The sequence below is a fragment of the Hippocampus bargibanti genome, linkage group LG02, assembly GCF_051943395.1.
Source record: "Hippocampus bargibanti isolate YZ-2025 linkage group LG02, ASM5194339v1, whole genome shotgun sequence".
NCBI lineage: Eukaryota > Metazoa > Chordata > Actinopteri > Syngnathiformes > Syngnathidae > Hippocampus > Hippocampus bargibanti.
The window spans coordinates 15737209-15753736 of record NC_142735.1 but is presented as its reverse complement, the minus strand read 5'-3'; the positions used below and the strand labels follow the sequence as shown (position 1 = coordinate 15753736).

General features: G+C 47.2%; 1 protein-coding gene and 1 pseudogene across 1 annotated transcript in view; one reads left to right on the top strand and one right to left on the bottom strand.

The window, feature by feature from the left end:
* The window catches only part of LOC148901688 (teneurin-2-like), a 234314-nt gene that overhangs the window by 41504 nt on the left and 176282 nt on the right, over positions 1-16528 (top strand). The window lies entirely within an intron of this gene.
* On the bottom strand, positions 3600-7984 carry LOC148901691 (uncharacterized; annotated as a pseudogene).

Below are 16528 nucleotides of genomic sequence, written 5' to 3'. Positions count from 1 at the left end.
TCTTAGAGCCAATGTTGAGAGTCTCGCAGAGGAGTATAGCTTGGCTGACTATGAGAGGTCTGTCTGCGCCACTGTGGGAATAGTTACAGCTGAATTCAGTAATGACCAAGCAAGGTGGCTGCTTTTGTTCCCTTTTGCAGCACGGTATTTGGGCACCAGAGACGTGAAATGGCAGAAGCACATCTGGACAGTGAAGTGGGCACTTGGAAATCGCCCCCAGCCTGATTGTTCATGTGGCCCGAATAGCTTTACTGTCGAAAGGGAAAATAGAATGAGTCCCCACTATTTTTGGGGGACATGGCCACCATGTGAAAATCCACCAGCTATTGATATCCACTATAAATGCATTGAAAAAAAAATCCACAAATGGTTGAATCTGCAGGTGCCGAACTACTATAATATACTGTTATGAAAAGGACAATATTTCAGAGGGCTTGAGTCACACCGTTCACAATTTTTTAAATACGTCAAGTTTGACCAGCTGTCTTTACTGTACTAGCGACTTTGACCTGGTTTGTGCAGGCGTAAGATTTAGGTGGACTTTCTACCATCAAATTGTCACTGTGCCATGCACATCTCCAAGGCATTCCTTTTGCTATTCTTGCCTGCTCAGCTTGGCATGAACTGGTGTGCCAAACTGGGAAACATGCACAACGAGCCTTGTGCTTATATGAAAATCGGGGAAGTCACCGACAACCATTGATGCAACGATCTAGCTCCGCTAACATTCATATGAATGTTAGCGCTGTAAAATACGACATAATCAGCAATCCTGTAAACAATTGATCTGAAGTGATGAAATATGCAAACCCCTGTATGTGATGGCTCTAAAATTACAGTTTTAGACATGAGAAGATAAATGTAAATGCAACAGGGATTTTCAAAATAATTTCCATTTAAACCACTCGTACTGCTTCTGATTTGTTTTTAATTCCTCTTAACAAACAACACGAACATTTTTAAACCTTTGATGGTGTGTACCTCTCAGGCAGTGACAATCCTCTTTCAGTTTCAGGTATGAATCACTGTGGGTTGTTGTGACCCAGATGTGTCTACCTGGGTTGAAGCAAGTCATGTTGTCTAAGTCAGACAAACATCACCCCTCACCCTTCTGCAACTCTTTGACATTTCGCCCAAGGAAATTACTCTTCTCTGGCAGATCCTCACTGCAGGTTTATTTTACTCTTGGGTTCTATACAGACTGCTGTCACTTGCACCTTTTGATGTCTGTCTTATTTCTCCAACTAGCAGTTTTGTTCAACAATCGGTAAACTTTCCTCCGAGAGATGGTGTGGAAGTTGATTGGATTGGATTGAAATAACATGACAACACAAAGACACAGAGAGACATTCATTCTTAAGCACTTTCTGTACCCTCTTTGTTACATAAAGCAGTTCCAGATGAAAGAGGAGAGGATCAAAGCGTCTCTTCACAAGTGGATCAGGGACATCATGGTGGAATGTGCACGTCGACTACAAGCTAAATGTTGAAAGCAAACACGCAGCTGTAGCATCAATTGACGAAAAGAGATTGTCTCACATCTCCTGTCCCCCATAAATCAGCTTCAATTCCATCCCGCGACAGTTTCATATACGAATCGGCGCTCTGCGCTAACGCTCCTTCCTTCTTATCGCGGGCTCCTCAAGCCATGTATCCATCCAGCCGCAGACTGTCCAACAGCACCGACCTTCCACTGAACAAAGCGGGGCTGTGAAGATGCTGCCCATTACAGCCGCAAAAAAGCACAATGGCCCCAGAGCTGTCCAGCGATGACAGTCCCATTCAAAAACAGTACTGGCATATCCATGCTGCTGAAAAGGCGCAGCCGCTCAGCACAGTCTCCTCCTTGATGAATGTCGTTTTGAGCTGACTTCCGTGATCCTCACTGGCTCATCTCTGCAAATACAGTACGATTCTTGTTTGACATGGACACAGTGAAACATGTTGTACATTTCAAATCAGCCAAAGCCCTTCAAGTGTCACCTTTGTCATAGTGTTAATTAGACAGTGTCACCGTCTGTCCTCCAGCAACATTCATTGCACATATGAATATTTTACCCAGACAGATGGTAAGAACGTCAAGGTGTGACAATGAGTTATTATGCCTTGGACCTTTCCCTTGCTGACAGAATGCCTAGCTTGTCGTCACTCAGTACTCTTGCCCAGAGGTGAACTGGCCTGAACAATTTAGATTGAACAGAGTTAATCTGAATAGGAATTCCTTCAACAACAAATATATATATATATATATATATATATATATAGTAAAGTCTCGTTATATCGATATGTAAATTTCTCCACTGCGAGACTAATAAAGGCAAATCCAATTCAAGGGAGTCCGAAAAAATATTGATATAACCGGGACTATCGATATATCCGACCCTGTTTGCATGTAATTTTCTCCATGCGTGCATAGAAATAGTATCGATATAACCGGGACTATCGATATATCCGATATCGATATAACGAGACTTTACTATATATATATATATAACATCTGAGTTACGCCGGGTTCCGTTCCGACAAAACCGTCGTAAGTGAAACGGTCGTAAATCGAAAAGCATTCAAAATGGCTGACGCGAGGATCACGTGATCATAACAAATGACGACACGCTGGCATCTCCAATATGACAGGATAGTATACGATGTCAATCTCTTGTTTTTAAGCAACATTTTCTATTGAATACGATTATATACCAAAATGTTGACACTGTAGCCGTTGATGAAGGAGCACACACGACTGAATGTGTACACGTTTTTATTCAAACGGCTAACAAGTGGATCTAACTCAAACATAAAATGCAGTGAAATATATGTAACATGCACCCGCCCCCTCCCGTGCACCTGCTGGGTGAGATGCCTTGTCCTAGTGCCCGCCACTCTGCCGGAAGTCTTCTTTAGGGGGCGAACGTAACCCGAGCAGGACCCACGGAAGCCGGCCGACCCAGTTACCGTCCGATAGCGCGGCCCGTAGCACGGCTCTGAGTGACCGGTGGAAACGTTCACACATCCCGTTAGCCTGCGGGTGGTAGGCCATAGTGCGATGTACCTGCACACCATAGGACTGTGCCATGACCGACCAGAGCTCGGACACAAAATGGCCCTGTCCGAAGTGATACCGGATGGCGTGCCGAAACGTGCGACCCAGGACGACAGAAATGCGTGGGCTATATCTGCCGAGGTCGTGGAGGACAGGGGACTGCTTCCGGCCATCTAGTGGTCCGATCACTTCCTGACGTCCTTTCGTAACCCAGGCCAGACAAACTTGGCCCCAAGTAGTTTGACTGATGCCCGGACGCCAGGGTGTGAGAGGGAATGAATAAAATCAAAAATTCGTAGACCCCACTCCTGCGGAACCACATCACAGAGGAGAGCGGGACCCCCTTCACACAGTGCCATTTGCCGGCCAGTTACTTTTGCCGGCCACGTGATGAATGTCTATTGTAAATTCCGAAATGGCCGCTAAATGCCATTGCTGTCGGGCCGACCACGGTTCAGTCACCTTCGACATGGCGAATGTTAACAATACATCTGCTGATGCACAAACTTGGACACATCATCAGTGTTGATTCCTAGAATCACTGGGTGTTTCGGGTCTTTCAACAGACACCCTCCTCCAGGTGACCCGACTGGGGTTTGCAAGGCCCCGGCCTGTGTCCAAGTGACATGCTACTGCTCCGCTGCCCCCACGGCTCTCCCCTCCTCAGCCAGAGCCATCTGGTGGCTCTTTCTGCTGCCTCCACTTTGTTGCCTATGGCTCTTCTTCGGTTTGCACCTGTTATGCCCAGTGTGCCATAGACTTTGCTCAGGGAGTGGCTGGCAAATCCCCGACTGCCCACCTCCACCAGCATACACCTCGACCTCCACCCGTTCCTCCGACATTCCTCCACCAGCTCCTGGTACTTCTCCCTCTTCCTTTCCCAAGCCTCCTCCATCCTCTCCTCCCAGGGAACCGTCAGCTCCAGCAAGAAGAGTTGCTTTGTGGCCTCAGAGACCAAGATGATGTCAGGTCTCAACCTGGTCTGGGTGATGTGTGCTGGAAACTTCAGTTGCCTTTCCAGGTCAACTGTCATCACCCAGTCTCGGGCTGTGGAGAGCAAACCAGTAGAGCGGTTGCTTGATGTATTCAACCTTTGTCCTTCTTTGACAAAGTGAATGGTCTTCGCAGTGGCTCGGGTCTAACGGCTTGCCGCAAACCCCCTTGCTACTTGCTTCAGCGATTTGAGGATCTGGTCGTGCCTCCACCGATACCGACCCTCACCCAGGGCCTTGGGGCAGCTGCTCAAGATGTGTTCCAGAGTCCAAATCTTGGAACACAGGGGGCATGCTGGTGTTTCTGTGGTGCCCCAAGTGCACAGATTAGATGGGCTTGGAAGGACATCGTACACCCCCTGAATCAAGAATTTGATCCTCTGTGGGTTCCATGACCAGATGTCCTTCCAGGTGACACGGCACTCCATCGCCTGCTCCCACTTAATCCAGGCACCCTGCTGCCGCATGGCCACTGCTCTGCTGGTTCGCTCTTCCTCGACTGCAGCTGGGACCTCCTCCTGCACCAGCCTCTGCCTCTCCCTCGCGCTGGCAGCATCATAGCAGGTCGCTGTTCGGCTCCCCAGTCCAGCTCTACGTTGCGCCACTGCTCCAACAATGGTCCTGTGCCTCAGTCGAGTTTCTGCACGCTCAACTGCCTCGGCTGCCCTCCATTTCCTCCCTGTCCTCACAACGATCCCTGCCCCGGACACTTTGGCATCACTGGATCCAGAGTACTGCAGATGTTCCCGTGCCCGTGCTACGATAAATTCCTCCCTGACTGACCTGTAGGGGAGCCTGAGCTTGTTGGTTTTCCCGTATAGCCCAATGCTACTTAGGCTGCGGGGCAGTCCCAGCCATCTGCGCAGATAGCTGCTCACCCCTTTGCTCAAAACCTTCCACCACGGTCATGGGGACCTCGTAGATTAGCAGCGGCCAAAGAATTCTTGGGAGGATGCCATGCTGGTAGACCCAGGCCTTGAATCTTCCCGGGAGCCCAGACTTGTCCACTGTTTTTAACCAGCCCTCCAGTTCAGCGCTGGTTACTTTGATGGACACACTGTCATTCAGGCTGCAGTTGAAGACCTTGCCAAGGCTCTTCACTGGCTTCTCAGACACTGAGGGGATCTGGTGTTGTCCCAGCCTGAAACGGAACTTGTCTGTGACTTTCCCCTTCTTTAGAACCAAGGACCTGGACTTTGCGGGTTTGAAGCTCATGTGTGCCCACGCCATGATACGCTCCAACCCTTGGAGGATCCACCTGGCTCCTGGTACAGCTGTTGTTGTCACTGTGAAGTCGTCCATAAAGGCTCTGATGGGAGGTTGCCTTACAGCCCCCTTGACCAGCATGCCCATAGCCAGTGCGAATAGGATGACTGACATGGTGCACCCAGTGATTATGCCTACTTCCAGCTGGTGCCAGTCAGATGTCAGCTGGCTAGTGGAGACTCTCAAGCTGATCTTGCTGTAATAATCCAGGATTAGGTCTTTCACCTTCTGGGGTACATGATACTTCACCAGTGCAACCTCCACCAGTTTATGGGGTATGAAGCCATAGGCATTGGTGAGGTCCAGCCATAATACTGCCAGGTCACCTCTACTTTCTCTTGCCTCTCTGATGAGCTGGGTTACCACGCCTGTGTGCTCCAGGCAACCAGGAACGCCCGGTACTCCTCCCTTCTGCACTGACGTGTCGATGTACTTGTTGCTCAAGAGGAAGTTGGAGAGTCTTCTGGCTCCAATGCTGAAGAAGATCTTGCTCTCCACACTCAGCAGGGAGATGACACGAAACTGGTCGATGTTCTCGGACCTCTCGTCTTTGGGTATGTATACTCCCTCCGCATACCTCCATGGGTGGGGGATCTTTCCTCTCCTCCAGATCACCTTCAGGGCCCTCCAAAGCCGATGTAAGAGCTTTGGGCAGTTTTTATATACCTTGTACGGTACTCCGCTTGGGCCTGGTGCTGAGCTCAACCTTGCTCTCCGCACGACTTCCACCACTTCACTTAGGCAAGGCTCCTTGAGGTTGAAGTCTGATGTAGGCTCTGGTGGTGTTGTCAGTGCATCGCATGGACCTAGCGGTTGTTCTCTGCTAGGGTCACTGTACGTGGCCTTGAGGTGGTTGTTGATAGCCTCCTTAGAGCAGGTAAGGTGACCAGCCCTCTTCTGACCAAGAAGCTGCCTGGTCAACTTGAAGGGATTGGCCAGAAAGGCTGTTCTCTTTCTGGCTCTCTCTTTCCGCCTTCTCCTTGAGGTCAAGAGTTGTTTCCTGAGGATTGCACTCAGGTCCGCTAGGCCAGCTCTCTCAACTTCCCCTGCGATCTTATACTGCCTCTTCAACAGCTTCAACTCTTCCCTCGGGCTCTGGATTTTCCTTGCTCTGTGGCATGGAGCATAGGCCGTTGGCGTGGGCTTTGGTGCCTCAGTTCCAAATCGCTCAGCCGCGATGTTCACTATGCCCCAAGAAATCGATCTTGGACAGACCAAATTGGCACTTCACAGGGTTAACGATAAGGCCGTGCGAATCAAGACGCGTGAAAACCTTAGTTAAGTGCGACAGGTGTTCCTCCGGTGAAGGGCTGGCCACAAGGATGTCATCTAGGTAGACAAATACAAAATCAATTTCTACACGGCTGTCATCGAATCCGTCCTGTGTTCTTCCATCACCGTTTGGTTCGGGGCCGCCACAAAAATGGACAAAATCCGACTTCAACGGACAGTTAGGACGGCGGAAAAAATCATTGGCACCGCCCTACCCACTCTCGAGGACTTGCACACTGCAAGAATCCAAACTAGGGCGCGGAAAATCCTACTGGACCCTCCGCACCCTGCCCACCACCTTTTCCAGCTACTCCCATCAGGCAGGCGCTACCGATCCATGCGCACCAAATCCAGCAGACATTTAAACAGCTTCTTCCCCCAAGCCATTAACTCTTTGAACTCTTTCAACAGTAGCCAAAATGGAACTGTATAGTGCCACTTAGCAGTTTTTTTGACAACGATACTAGTGCAGCGTGTTCTACCGGAAACAAATTCCTTGTGTGTTCTACATACTTGGCAATAAAGATGATTCTGATTCTGATTCTGATTCTGATCAAGGCCTCAGTCCATCATTCTTTGAAAGGTCTGTGCCGCCCCCTTCAGGCCAAAAGGCATGCGAAGAAATTCAAAGAGGCCAAAGGTGGTAATGACCGCAGTATTTGGTACATCCTCTGCCCGTACCGGCACCTGGCGATAACCACGAACTAGATCTACTTTAGAAAAGATCACGGCGCCGGCCAAACGTGCGGAAAAATCTTGAATGTGCGGGATGGGGTAACGGTCATGTGTGGTTATGTTATTAAGCCGACGAAAATCACCGCACGGTCGCCAAGACCCGTCACTTTTGGGCACCATGTGTAATGGTGAGGCCCACGGGCTGTTGGAATGCCTCACGATGCCGCGACGAGCGCGGGCAAAAACTGACGGGCCAACTTTGGGGATGAAATACTCTACGCGAAGCCTGTCTGCTCTCTCAGAGGCTGATAACGTGAACCGTCGGAGCAGCAGGTGTTTGAGCGGCGTGTATTTCTCGCTCTGTGGAGGCGCGCTTAAGAGCGGCGGCACACGACAAGTAGTCTGCTCGTTGAGAGACGCCACGACCAGGTAATATTTCGGCTCATCCGCCGTGATGCCTTGTAGGTGGAAAAGTGCTTCCACATGCTGGAACCACGAAGCCGGATCGCTGTGCCAGAACTCGGGCAGCTTCGCGGCGTAGGCGGGAGCTACTAGTTAGGGCGCCAGTCGTGGCGACATGGCCGTAGAAGACACCTCTTCGTCTGTTTCCATGAACATTTCCAACGTCTGGGTCACCAGTGTAGCCGTTGAGGAAGGAGCACACACGACTGAATGTGACATTAGCTGCGCACAGGGGAGGCCCTCACCCACCTGCCGCCTTGTCCGCGGCAGTGGGCATCAGCAGGCTTACTTGTGCCCCGCTGTCCACAAGAAAATGTCTTCCTGACGAGGAGTCCGTAATGAAAAGCAGCTCGCTTTCGTTGCCGGCGGCCACGGCTGCCGTGTGTTATTTCAACGGCTAACAAGTGGATCTAACTCAAACATAAAATGCAGTGAAATATATGTAACATGCACCCGCCCTCTCCTTTGCACCTGCTGGGTGAGATGCCTGGTCCTAGTGCCCGCCACAACAGTTCATTTATAAATCCTCTAAGTGTTTGTGTCATTTCAATTATTTTATATTTCTTATTATCGATCTTTATTACTGTGTCGGGGCACACGCTTTCTGCTGAATCAAATACGCACGGCTTCCCACGCATGCAAGCTTTCTAAAAATCGCTCTCCCTGCTAACGGAGAAGCCAGAAGAGGTCACCTGTCTCAAAGAGGCAGCGGCGCCGACCGTGAGCCCGACGCGGTGTTTCCGTCGCCTCGATCCCACCTGCTCCGCCTTGGCGTCGGTGGACACACCTCCCTCCCCCCGATTGTCACGTTCGGATTGACAGCTGGGCGCTCGGCCACGCCTCCCCGCTACAACCACTTCTTAAGGACAGCGGGTACGAAAACTGGACGCTGTCAACTTGTATTTGTACTTTGTATTACCCTAGACTTTCAATATCTTCGTCCGAGCCCCCCTCCCAGTTTTGAAAGGCGCGTATAAAATGAAATGTATTATTATTATTATTATTATTATTATTATTATTATTATTATTATTATTATTATTATTATTATTATTGTTCCGTTTTTGCACCACCGTGTGCGAGTTGCTTCTTGCCATAATCGGGTTTCCCATGCCCCCCCCCACACGTCGTTTTGGTATTTTTGATTATTCTCCTGGTCTTCTTTTTGGGACCATCGCTTTGTGTTGTAGCTTAATAAATCACCCTGCACGGACCTCTGTCTCTGTCGCGTTGCTGGCTGTAGCGGTGGAAGCCGTAGATTTTTTTTTTTTAAGTCTGGCGGTCGTGGTCCTAAGTATATGTATACTATATTTATATTTGTGTTGAAAATCCAAGTGGATCAACTGTTTCAAACTTATCTGGCATCAGAAATCAATCCCAAACTCAGTCTCTTTATTGTTTTCCTTTTTAATACTTGGTTTGGATTTGAGCATATCCCGGCGACCTTGTCTGAATGCTCACTGTGTGTCTGCCACATTGACTGGCTGACAATGTATTTGCTTTTTCACTATGAACTGTTGCAGTCATGTATGCACAAATGTGTGCTTTGGCATTCACTGCAAATCAAGTACACTGCCCTCCACCGCCATCATGTTGTGTCTATATTATGAGCTTGGTTTGTTTAGTTTTTCTGGCTATATTCTCCCCGCTGTTTCTTTGTTTCTTTACCACAGCTTATTCTCTTCTTCCCTGTCATGCCTCCCGTGAGTTTTTGAGCTATGTGTCATTACCCAGTTTGTTTGCATCTTGGCTCTAACTGCCTGACTCGTCGCAGCCAGTCTGCACTCATAGCACACAAGATGTGGGTTGCACAAATCGGTCTTCAGCAAATATGGGTGTGACGAAAATGCTCATGCAACAGTGCCAGTGGGTTTTTCAGCATTTGTACATAACCCCAAACCCACGCTGGCACCTAAACTGTGGAGAGACACAGAGAGAGCGACCATGTCAAATTGAATCATTTTGTTTTGACTCAGATTAAGACTATGTGAGGAGTTTCTGAGGCCTGAAGAATGTGGATTGAAAGATTAATCTAATAAACATGGGCTCTATATCACCCGGTTGGATTGTCCCTCGCCCAATTGTTTATACTTTCTCAATAGGCAGAAAGAGAGGACATTAAGGAGAAGGTAGAAGGTGAAATATGTACCTACACAATTTCTGGTTAGAATGGTGTATTTACATCAATACTGATGATGGAACAGTATTTGTTTTGGTTTAGATAGCCTTGTTTCCTTATGTCTTTTTGTCTCTCTACATTGGTTTTGTTTCCATGTGTCAACCAATCAACTAATTCAACCCTTTGTGGGTTGTCCAGGTTCACATTGGAGAGCAATGTGATGTCCTCGTCGGATCTTTGTTGCGATCACATTGCTTTGTCTCATTTAGTTTTTTTGTAAGTTTATTACTTTGTTATCAAAACTATACATTTTGGATAGTTTCCCCTTCCCCCCAATACCTTTCCTTCATTTCACGTCTTGTTTCTGTTTTGTTTTTGGGTCTTCAACAGAGAACATCTTGTGACCAAAACCAGTGGCTGCTTTGTCAGGGCATGTATTGTGGATGGTAACCATCCCTAATTCAGCAGCGCACGTACCCGGTTTTGTTTTAACATTTGTTTTGTTGCCATCACCCGTCCTCGGCTTTGCTTTCTAATTTTCGTTTCTTCATTTCTGTCATGCTTTGTGTGAAGGTACTGGGCCCAATAAAAGCCGGTTGGTAGGGGAGGCAAGGTGTAGTGAACACATAACACTGGCAGGCCATCACTGGAAAACAAAAAACTTGATCGAAATAAATCTAAATAAGAAAGACAAAAGCACATGAGGATGTACTGCGCAATGTGCCAAAGGAAGTGGGTTTTCATCAGTCACTGTTATAATCACTTTCCATGTAAGGACTGCTCGACCATTTCAGTCCCATTCGGATGTACTCTTGTTTCAGTGATGACTGATTAAAACACAGCATGTATTTGTTTATTTGCAGGTAGAATTTTACACGGCATGGTCCTTTGATTGGACCGCGTTAATTATGGGCTCATCTCATTTGTGCATGTCCCTAGGTTTTTATGTCCTATGTTCACATGCAACCTCCACAAGAAATTTCATCCACGAGGGAAGAGATGGCAAATGTGTGAGGCGAGAGGAAATACACGTGTATTGAGGTTACTTGATGAGCACAGGAGAACGTATAGAGTCGACAATACGTACAAATCCACACCTCAAACCACATTACATCCGCTGACATGAAGTATAGAGCTTGGTAACTTCTTTGTAATTTTGTAAATAAACCGGAGACAAATTCCTTGGCTGTCTTGTGTGTTCTACATACTTAGCAATAAAGATGATTCTGATTCTGATAACCAGACAAACAACTATAATAGTATCTTTGATGTCATCACTTGATGGATATATCTGCTCGAGATGGGTGATGTGTATCGACACGTTAGTCAATAAGACTCAATGTCGGTGCATGTATCATTTGGAGAAAAACTTGGCTGACCGATGTAGTTGCTGTATCACTCAATTGCTACCTGTTACTGAGGTGCTGAACTTTATCAGGAAACACATCTATTGAGTCTAATGAATCACATTTCTTTTGAAGCTAGAGAGATAAAAATGACCACACAGTTACTCAACACAGCTGCCCTTGAGCTCCGATAAGGTTTCTTTTTAACTGATGTTTTTCTGCTAATCGTCATTACACCTTCAAAAAGACCAAAGTATGCCCTTTCTGGGTGAACAACAGGGCATAAGCCTCACAAACATAACCAGAGCAAAGGGCTCTCAAGCAACTAAGAAAATTCTGAAGTGACGTGGTTGAGCAACATTCAATCAAATATGGGGCCTCTTTTTGATTTTTAATTGATTGTTGAAAAAAGAAAACATTTAGTGCCATACATACAACCAAATAAAAGCAACCAAAAAACAGATACAATACACAGACCTTCCCCAGCTTATGGACATTCGAGTTATGACAAAACGGTACATATGAACATTTTTGTGGGTACTGTATGTCGAAAATTGTTTGCACAGAAATGCTGTAAGTTAGATTTTGTATTGCGCGCCTTTTTCCGGCCAAGCTCGCTCGCTTGCCTGCTACTGTGCATCACACACACACGCACGCACACAGACACATTCGAGGTTACAAGGCCTGGCTATATACGAGACGGACAACAAGGCTGACCAATCAGTACCGGCTAACCTGATGTTATGAGTGCTAATGAGTTCATGCACCAATCCGCCGAGCTCGCTTACGATTGGCTACGTAGAGTATGTGGGCGGGGTAGAAATCCCTCTTACCAGTTGACGCCCTGAGGAGGAGGTGCCGAGCTCGCTTAAGATTGGCGGTGTAGAGTATGTGGGCGGGGAGGAAATCCCTCTTCCCAGTTGACGCTGCGATGGGGACGCGATTACAAAAAGTAATGGCAGCTTCAGTAATGGCCTACTGAAGACCCAAAGACATGTCGTCGTACTACAGTAGGAATTTATTTTACGACTGTTAGAGCATCTGTGTTTTATACTTCCCCCTTCAGTGTTCAGTTTCTTAACTGACATCAGAAAAACGTTTTATGGCATCTAAAATACCCAAAAGACGCAGTATGATATTTTTAGTCAAATGCAAAACACCAATAAAAATGACTTAGTGTCCAAAATCTGCAAAAAATTGAGCTGCGAATTGGGCATTTTCAGAAAGTCCCACCCCCAGTTCGTGACGTCACACCAAGACGTCTTGCATTGCTGGAGAATAAAAACACTGGCTTCAGATTCGGATAATATGCTATCTTGTGGCTGCCTTTCCAGCAGCTCATGTATTTCGTTTTTCTACTTTCATTCCTTTCATCACTTTGCTGCTGTGAAATGTAAATTTCTCCACTGTGAGACTAATAAAGGCATATCCAATCCAATCCAATCCAATCTTGTTACACATCCAGTTATGAATATGATTCAAATAGTTCTGAAGAGGAAAGCATACACGTTTGCCATCGATTAAAGAAGTCCTTCCGTGTCATTTTGAGGCATCTGGACTGCAATGTAGCGTCCCACAAAAGAGGCAGAAAAATGGCGACCAGCTCCTGTGAGGAATGAATCAGCCCGTTTCCACAGGCTGATACATTCCTTGCATGGAGCTTGGACTCCCTCTGCTGGCGGCTTTTGGATGTAACACAAGGGTTTCAAAAAAACAGTACAGCAAAATACATTGACGTGATGGAAAGACGCTACAATGCGTCTATTTTACGGTCAGGAGGCGGTCCTTTTCTGACGTCACGTGAGGACTCGTCACCGACTCAAAAACAAGACTTGAATGTTCAGCGCGAGTGTTAAAACCTAAAATATAGCTATATGCAGTGGAATCTTATTTAAAATACGCCCAGTAGAAGTCATTTGAAGCCATTTTACAAATTATGGACACAACTTGTCCGGAGACGTCGGTTGTCCTTTAAACACATTCAATACAAAATATAGCACTCAAGCAATTTACGAATAAATTCACCGAACGAACGACCGCTCGGAACGTATCTCGTTCGTAAGTTGGGGGTGTGTCTGTACTGTATTGTAACATACATAACATATATGTGTGTCCTTCTGTCTGATTGGCTCCCAGTCAAGTTCTGCTATCTGCATCATGAAGCATGTTTTGGGTAGTGCACGTCTTTTCCCATTATTGAGGGGCAAGATTTCAGTCAGATATTGGAGATGAGGGAGGGTGAAGGTGAAGTTCTACTGTTGTTCCCCCTTTTAATGTTTACAACATATCCCTTTAGTCCGTGTCATATACTGCTTTGCGAGTTATATTATCACGAGCCTTCAATTCGGTTCATGTAATTTTCATTAGCGTATCTACCATACATTGTGCCACTTTTAGAAATGTTATTTGCAGGGGAAAATAACTCAACTTTCTAATTTCCAAACTGATTTATCCATCTTTTCCATTATCTTCCGATGACATATCTTATTGTACCTGGATTTCACGGCCACTTCATGGTCGCGGGCATGTCTATTGTCTCTACTGTATTGTAACATACATAACATATATGTGTGTCCTTCTGTCTGATTGCCTCCCAGTCAAGTTCTGCTATCTGCATCATGAAGCATGTTTTGGGTAGTGCACGTCTTTTCCCATTATTGAGGGGCAAGATTTCAGTCAGATATTGGAGATGAGGGGGGGTGAAGGTGAAGTTCTACTGTTGTTCCCCCTTTTAATATTTACAACATATCCCTTTAGTCCGTGTCATATACTGCTTTGCGAGTTATATTATCACGAGCCTTCGATTCGGTTCATGTAATTTTCGTTAGCGTATCTACCATACATTGTGCCACTTTTAGAAATGTTATTTGCAGGGGAAAATAACTCAACTTTCTAATTTCCAAACTGATTTATCCATCTTTTCCATTATCTTCCGATGACATATCTTATTGTACCTGGATTTCACGGCCACTTCATGGTCGCGGGCATGTCTATTGTCACTCTCATTCTGAGCATAATCGAGGAGCCTTCTGCATGTGTATTGCACAATTTTACATTTGTGTTACTTGTTGTGCAGACACTTTCTGTGTATTTGTACATGAAAATGCAAATATCTGAGGTCCTCGCTGGTACCATAATACTTAATTCTACGATGGCAGCAAACATGATAATGAGCGAGTGCCATTCTTATAAATAGGATAATCCACTTCTGTCTGATGTGCATGGGAAGTCAGGTCGCTGTCACCAGAATAATTAACAAGCTCAAGTTAGGCACTTGCTTCTTTGTAGAAATGGCTCTCATGGTGACCTTGAGGAAAACACAGGTAGGTGGAATGTGATTGACATGCGATCATGATCTTGTGATTTACCCCCTCGGCTTTCTTCACTTTATCCATCTATCTCTCATTCGATGACCTTACCCCTCCTGCTTATCTAGCACTTAAACCTACTTACACTTTCAAAGAAGGTGTTAACTCCAAAGTCTTTTTGTCTCCTTCACACAAGTACAACACCTGTTTCTAACTGTTATATTGTGAATGTATGAATCCCATATCTGGCAGAGATCCCCCCACACCCACACAAACACACAAGATGACATTTAAAAGACACAATGAATATCAATCATGTCAACAATGGTGTCTCCCTGTTTCTTCTATGTTCAAAATTATTTTTAGCTGGGTTAATTTGGGATTGTAGATGTATTTTGGGAAAATGAATGGTGTAAAAGTACGACGAAGTTATGGCTCGCCAAAACAAATGCACTGGAGTGTGATGCTTGGTGGAAGTCAGCATTTCTCTCTGTCACGGTTTTGCGAGGTGGTGATGGCGGGTGTGGATCCCCAAAAAGCAGGCAGGAGGGAGCAGGAGGTTGTTTGACAAATTGTATTAAAATAAAGGTCAGCAGGAACAAAATGTAAAACATCAAAATGATCTGAACAGAAAAAAGTATCAAAAGAAAACCAAGTGTAAAAGTACGCCAAGGTTAAACAAACACATGCCCAGCATACAATGCATGCGATTGCAGACAAAGCATGCAACAAACAATGTACTGACACCGGATGGTCGTGCCGGGAGTCCTTTTAAGTGTCACTGATTAAAACGACCAGCACCTGCGAGGCTGCAGGCAGGGCTGACGTCGCTACCCGTTGGTCGCCAATCCGAACGTGGCAGTCCGCCACTGATCGGTACGACCAGCACCTGTGCAGGTGCAGGCGGGGCCGACCAGCCAACTGGTCGCCAACCAGATCATGACAGTACCCCCCCTTCAAGGGGCTGCTTCCAGAAGTCCCAACAGTCTCCCAAAAGGTCCACCCGCCATGGAACAATGGTGGAGACGGCAACCGCTGCCTCTCCAGCATACGAAGGGCGCGGCCTGATGGGAACGGGACTCGGCCTGGGGTGGACGAAGACGCGGCACGGCTCGTCGTGGGCGTGAGTGCAATCCCTCTCGCACGTTCACGTGACGAAGCGTGGCTCAACGCGGACGTCGAACTGCCAGGCGCAGAGTGGCACCCCGGACGGTCGTATGGGAGCAGGTCTCGGGCGGACGCCGACGTGGGCGTGAACTGCCCGGCACCGGGTAAACGAGAACAGTCCTGAGCCGCTCCGGGATCCAGCGGTGAGTGGGGTCTCGGACTGACGTTGACGCGGACGTTGCACGGCTCGTCGTGGATGCGACTCAATTCGTCATGCACGACGACAGCGTGGCTGGACGTGGGCGTGCGCTGCCAGACACCCAGTGTCACCCTGGACGGCCACCTGGAAGGAGGTCTCGGCCGGACGTTGACGTGGATGTTACGGGTCGTCGAGTGACGCAATTCAAACTCGACGAGGCTCGGGCTAACGTGGACGTAGCATTGCCAGGGACAGGGTGGAAATGAGACGGGTCCGTTCTACCTGCGTGATCCGATGGTTGGTCGGTTCATTCTGTCACGGTTTTGCGAGGTGGTGATGGCGGGTGCGGATCCCCAAAAAGCAGGCAGGAGGGAGCAGGAGGTTGTTTGACAAATTGTATTAAAATAAAGGTCAGCAGGAACAAAATATAAAACATCAAAATGATCTGAACAGAAAAAAGTATCAAAAGAAAACCAAGTGTAAAAGTCCGCCAAGGTTAAACAAACACATGCCCAGCATACAATGCATGTGATTGCAGACAAAGCATGCAACAAACAATGACCTGACACCGGATGGTCGTGCCGGGAGTCCTTTTAAGTGTCACTGATTAAAACGACCAGCACCTGCGAGGCTGCAGGCAGGGCTGCCGTCGCTACCCGTTGGTCGCCAATCCGAACGTGGCAGTCCGCCACTGATCGGGACGACCAGCACCTGTGCAGCTGCAGGCGGGGCAGACAGCGCCAC